Below are 6318 nucleotides of genomic sequence, written 5' to 3'. Positions count from 1 at the left end.
CCAGCCCTTACGAAAGTTTTTATAGGCGTGCCAGCCACACGCTTCGTCACACCTGGAGTCTGTGAGTGTGCCATTCACACGCGTACCATTGTGTGTTCTCCCAAGAGGAGTAACATTAGAGGATATTTCCCCCATGCGTGTGCGATTCGCATACGTGATTTCTGTATACCCTACTGAACCCAGATCGAGAATTTCATTTTTCGTTTCTTTTTTTTCTCTCATCTGCTCTCATCCTCTCTTCTCTTCCTCTCAGCCGATGAAACTAGATCGAGTTTGATGAATCAGTTTGTTCATAATCTATAATAGAATGTTTAGGGATTCATAAATCGATTTTAGGGTTTCAGTCTGTATTATGATTCGATTTTAGTTTGTTCGTCGGAGTTCGCACTTGGAAGAACTGATCTTCACTCTCAGCTAATCGTGAGAACGCATCTGGTCTACTTTGTTTAATTTAGGTATCTATTTTTGGTTTTGATTTCGATTTATTTTCAGCTAGATTTAGGTATTTGTTTTAGGGATTGTTGTTCAGTCGATTATGAGATTTGGGTTTCTGATTTAGGGCATTTTATTCAGATGCAGATGGGAATGAAGTTGATAAGTTGGCTGAGAAGATACAAGGGGTTGGGATTGCTTCTGGTAGTGCTGATGGTGCTGTTCTAACTACTCCTAAGGTAATTTTGACTATCTGCTTGGTTATAAACCACTAATACTGAAAGCTTTTATGTTTGATTTTTCAGCTATTTGGGTTTAGAGTTTGTGGTTAAGGTTTTAATCTGGAGTTCTTGGTCGGACATGTCAGTATTTAGTTTGGGAAAATCTGCTTTCAATTAGCTGATTCCATCTTACAGTGTAGTGTGATTTTATTCAGGGTCTCGCTTAGGAAGTTCAAAACTCCTGAACCTTAATTTGAATCAAATGTTATTTGTACGCTAGCGTGTTGGGGTGGTTTAGTAGAAGATGGTAATCTATACTTTTCAAGTAGGTTATGTTCGGGATTGTGCTGATGATGGTGCGGACTATTTTTGTTACTTGATACATGAACATCATTTTGTGTGCAATTTGCATTTCTCATGGCCTCAGGTATCATGTGACACAGAGTGCCCTCCTAGAGGAAGTAGAGCTATATTTGCAAGCTTCCAAGACTGATCCACGACATTTTATAAAGATCTGGTGTGATATTAAAATTCTTTCACATATGCTTTCTTGAGATATGTAGCTCTTACTCCCTCTTCTGTGGGATGAAATAAACAGGGGTATTAATGGTCCTAGTGCTCAGTTATGTAGAATTAATGCTGATTTGGTTTGATAACGGTTGGTTATATTAAATTTTGCAACTGCTGATAGTGGTTATATTAAACGGTCATAGAATTGGGCTGTTGGTTTATCTGGTTTATTAGTTCTAGTGTATAAATTTCGCCCTTATGGTAATGTATCTTACATGTTACAACTTGTGTTTCAGAAAATATATTTCATTTATCATGCCGTTCAAATCAGTTAAAAATACTTGTTATTTGAATTTTCCAGATGCAGAAGTTTGCTATGCGATTTAGAGTAGCAAGTGATGCTCAAGTGTGTATGGATTTCATAAGAGTGCAACCATCACCTGCATTTATAGAACACGTTCTGATCTGTAAATTCTTCTTGTCTCAGAGATGATGCACAACCCTCACATGTACTTAAATAGTCTTTCTTACTTTTCTTTTGATTGACATTCCTGTCCATCAGGAGAGTTTGACAGACAAGAATATGATTGGGAATTCAGAAACTGATTTATGGTCTGAAATCTCGTCCGCCTATGAGTTTGTCTCTTCAAATGGACCTTGTTACAGGTTAAATGCATTTAAGAACCTAGAATGTTTGAGCTATGGTTATTTGCAGTTCAGGTTAAGAAGTAGAGGGAGTGGTTAGTTTTGTATGGATGATGCATTTGGAAGGGGCTTGATTGAGTGTTACTGAGATTAGCAGAAGGAGAAGTTTGCTGGTAATGGAAGTTAAATTTAGTTCTTACTCACTTTTTGTTGGACCTAGCTACTAAGAAGTGATATGTTCGTCTTTGATTGCAGGGGGGAGAGCAAAAGAAACTGGATATTCTTTAAAATAATATATTTGTTCAGGCTCATAAGCAGCGGAAGAACAGTAAGTCTTCGAGAACTATTGAGTTAGATTTGACTATGGTGTTCAATGGATTTGAAATTGGTTAAGTAATTTATTTTATCCTCCTTATCGACAGTCTATTACAGTAAAGGAAAGAAGGAAAGAAGACGGAGAAGCAACTTTTGTGGATCCAGCATTGTGTTGATGGTGACTGCTGATCCTCTCTCTTATTGTGCATTCTATGTTAAGTGCTGCATGACTTTTACCAATGACCTATGTCTTGCTAATAGCGCAGATACTGTGTGGTTTTTGATCCCTTGGATGGTTCTTCCAACATCGACTGTGGTGTTTCCATTGGAACCATGAGACCCTTTTACTGAAGCATGTTTTTCGTTCAGTATTAATGCTTAATGTCTTGCATTTTTTTCTTCAAATCTCTGGTTTTTCCTTAATGTTGCGGTACATTTCAATATGTTTCTCTTGAGAGTAAGTTCAACATACTTAATTGAGATTACTATAATGATTTACATAAGTCTGAACTGTTGAAGGCATGATCTTGCAGTTTGTGTTGAGCTCTGGAACTGGTGTCAATGGTTTCACACTTTCACTCTTGGTCCATCGCTTGGGGAGTGCATTGTGACTCATCTTGACATTAAGGTTTGTATGCTGTTGAAATGTTGCATACTTATTTGTTATGTCTTACATTGAAAGATTTATGCTTGCCACACATTTCTTGTCAATTACTCATCCGCTCTTGCCTACTGATTCCAAAGAAGGGAAAATCTACTGAGTAAACGAGACTAAGTTATGATTGCTCATGTGTCGTTACTGACTTGTCTTTTAAGGCATATGTTCTTTGACTAGTATATATGAAATCGACAGTAGTTATCATATACCTACGAGACTAAGTTATGCTTACGTGGCATGCTAATCATGTTATTTCACTTGCAGAAAGGTCGAAGGTAGGCCTATATATGCTAGATAGTTGTTTAGTCTCTTTGTTCTAATATTTGAGCTACTTGATATACTTGGTTTGTGAAGTTATCTGTCTTTTCTTGTTTATTCCCTAGATATATTATCTATCTTGGATGGTCAAGGTGGCCTTAATGAGGGAAATCAGGCCGCTTGTATCCGGTTCCCCTCTTCTCACCAGGACCCTAGATTTTTTGTTGTGGTCCATCTTAAAACACATGCTCGGTTATTGGTTGCTGTATATTGATTTCTTTTTGATCTCGTTTAGCTTTTTTTAAAGCTCGCAAATCTTCAGTTACCGATTAGATCAAACATAAAAAACCTATTACTTGAGATCATTGCTTGGGCTGCGCTCTTGGGTTGATTGTAGGTGGAATCAAATATAGATGGTGATATAATTAACTTCCTTCTTTTTTGGTTTTGAACACAAAAGTAGCATTGAAATGATTACCTACACTTCTTATTCTGGAGCAAAACGTTTTCTGCATTATGTCCGCAAGTTTCTTTTCATCTCTTGCTTTTGGATCGGTTTAAAGAACTTCAGGAACCTTTAGATATCGTTTGCAGAGTTTCATATAAAATAATTGCATTAAAAGCACTAAGCTGGGCAAATTACGTCAAAATTGCATGTATATTTAAATGTGTATTTGTTTGAGTTTCTATGACTTCCCTCTTAACGTGTTTTTTCTATTAAATTAAATTGGTACCTATATATGTCAGTTTCAGTTGTGTTTCTGAGATTTTTGTTACTTGACATATTTTAGAAAGAAGCTGGAGGACAGTGAAGCAGCAGAGCAATATTGTGCTGAGATGAGAAGACCAGCATTACAGGTGATCGGGGCATTGAAGAACAATGACGTTGGTAGGTTTCGCGAATGTTGCTGGAGCAACAGACCAGCTTACAGGTGAAGCTGCTTGTAAGTTGTGCTTTATCTCATAGTTATTTTTGATCCTATTAGCTTCAATTATTCTCAAGGCTGAAGAGGTGTTAATGTATGCTCAAATTTAAAGAATTCTATCTGCTTTCAGTTAGTTACCCTGCAATTTAAATCTTGGCTTCTTAGCGGTTTTGATTTTGTTTTCTACCTTCTTTTTGCAGGCCAGATTCTTTGTGCAGGAACTGCAAGCGGCCTGGTTATTATCCTTATGAATAAGTCAGGGATTATGGAGAACTTGATGAAGAATGCTTGGTAACTATCTGCAAGTTTTGAGAAGTATCTGCAAGTTTTGAGTTTGTTGTATGTAGTTTTTGAGCTGAACTTATACTGACCTAAGTGAGAAGGAACTGAACTTAGGAAGTTTCTATGTATTCCCTCGAAATTTGATAAAAAAAAAAATTGTACTTAGAAGAATTGATGTTCTTTTTTTATATGAATTGATTGATTGAATTTGAATTTGTATGAATCGAATGAATATTGATATGAATTGAACAAAAAAACTATTGTTGAATGTGGTAGAATGAAAGGAATGCAGGTTATTTGTATTTCCGGCAGATATTCTGCCGGTCAATATTGCTCTGGTCAAAATTGGTCAGTATTGACTAATTTTGACCGCCAGTAATTTTCGGCTTTCACAAAACAATTCGTAACGGCTTGAAGGTGTTACGACTGTCAGTTACAAAAATTTCGTAACGGCTCGTGCATCTTACGACTCCCCACTCAAGCATGTTACGAATGCCGTTACAACCAAAAATTCGTAACGGTCCTGTTGCCGTTACAAAAAATTATATTACCCCTTTTTGAACAGGCAAGAACCGTTACAACCCATTTTATCAACGACTCAGTTTTGTTTTTAATCCCAGAATTTGGTGCAGTGCTTCCATGATCTTCTCAGCACTTCCTCTCCTGTCATTAACTATCACATTCCTCTCCTGTCATTAACTATCACATTGTCAATCTTGTCCCGACTGTCATCACTGATGATGACAATAACCCCCCCAACTGAAGCTAAAATCCAGCAACCTCTTTTTGGCATGCCTCCCAACGCCAATCCTGGTCCGAAAGGCTTTCCTGCTTGTTTTTTTCAAAAAAATTGAAACCTCGTGAAATCGTACATCAGTAAAACAGTTCAGCCTTTTTTCCCTAGTGGTCACATGCTGAAACAACTGAACCAAACTTTCATTTCTCTTATTCCTAAAGTCCATCACCCCACTAGAGCTAGTGATTACATTCCCATAAGCCTCTGTAACATTGTTTACAAAATTATCTCCAAGGTTATAGCCAATAGACTTAAACCTCATCTAGACAGTCTTATCTCCCCATATCAAAGCGCTTTCGTCCAGTAAAGACAAATTTCTGATAATGTCCTTGTAGCTCACGGAATTATTCATGCCATGAGAAAGAAGAAGGCAAAGAAAGGCTTTATGGGATTGAAGATTGACATGGCTAAAGCCTTCGATAGGGTAGAATGGTCTTTTCTAATGGTGATTCTGAAGTGTATGGGTTTTGAAGATGCTTGGTGCAATCTGATTTTCCAATGCATTAGCACCAGTACCTCTAGAATTCTCATCAATGGTATTCCTAGCAATTCTTTCAAACCTACTAGAGGTTTAAGGCAAGGGGACCCTCTCTCCCCTTACGTTTTTATTCTTTGCATGTAATTCTATTCTAGAACCCTTTCCAATGCTGAAAATACTGGCGTTATTCCTGGTTTCAAAATATCACCAAAAAGCACTCCTATTAGTCATCTTCTTTTCGCAGATGACTGCCTGATTTTTGGGAAAACCACCATCAAACATAGCAAAGGTCTGCTAAGAACTCTTGATTCATATGGTAAAACTTCTGGCCAAATGATCAATTTCTTCAAATCCAGGATCTTCTTCTCTCCCAAAGTGAAAAATGCTTTCGGGAAAAAGAATCATTAACATCTTAAAAGTTAAAAAAAATTCCCTAAACGAAAAATATCCAGGAACTCCTATGTTTACTAATAAGTCCAAGATTGTTTGTTTGAAAATGTGGTTGATAAAATGGATGCTAGACTCAAAGGCTGGGTCGGCAAAAAATTTTCACCAGCTGGTAGAAATGTCTTAGCCAGGACTACTCTTGAGTCGATTCCCGTCTACTCTATGTCCTCTTTCCTTCTCCGCAAAACCATTATTAAGAAAGCTGAAGAAATTGTCTGTGATTTCTGGTGGGGGAAAGATTCTAGGAAACGTGATTTCTATCCTAGAGCCTGGAAAGACCTCTGCAAAGCTAAGGATAAAGGTGGAAATGGCATTAAAGATATGGGGAAAATGAATCTTTCCCTAATTTC

General features: G+C 37.3%; 1 long non-coding RNA gene across 9 annotated transcripts; it reads left to right on the top strand.

Moving 5' to 3' along the window:
• Window positions 1-212: 212 nt before the first annotated feature.
• Window positions 213-4386, top strand: LOC113340501. 9 transcript variants are annotated; one of them, XR_003355522.1, is made up of 9 exons: window positions 213-455; window positions 574-671; window positions 869-960; window positions 1525-1981; window positions 2064-2136; window positions 2231-2301; window positions 2657-2751; window positions 3831-3983; window positions 4166-4386. It is a non-coding gene; the product is annotated as an uncharacterized LOC113340501 (long non-coding RNA). The 9 variants fall into 9 exon arrangements; XR_003355519.1 differs by having other exon boundaries at window positions 1081-1981; XR_003355520.1 differs by having other exon boundaries at window positions 869-1009.
• The last annotated feature ends 1932 nt before the right edge of the window (window positions 4387-6318 follow it).

The sequence above is a fragment of the Papaver somniferum genome, unplaced genomic scaffold, assembly GCF_003573695.1.
Source record: "Papaver somniferum cultivar HN1 unplaced genomic scaffold, ASM357369v1 unplaced-scaffold_22, whole genome shotgun sequence".
Classification (NCBI taxonomy): Eukaryota; Viridiplantae; Streptophyta; class Magnoliopsida; order Ranunculales; family Papaveraceae; genus Papaver; species Papaver somniferum.
Note: the sequence above shows the minus strand (reverse complement) of the source record. Positions and strands in the feature narration are given on the sequence as shown.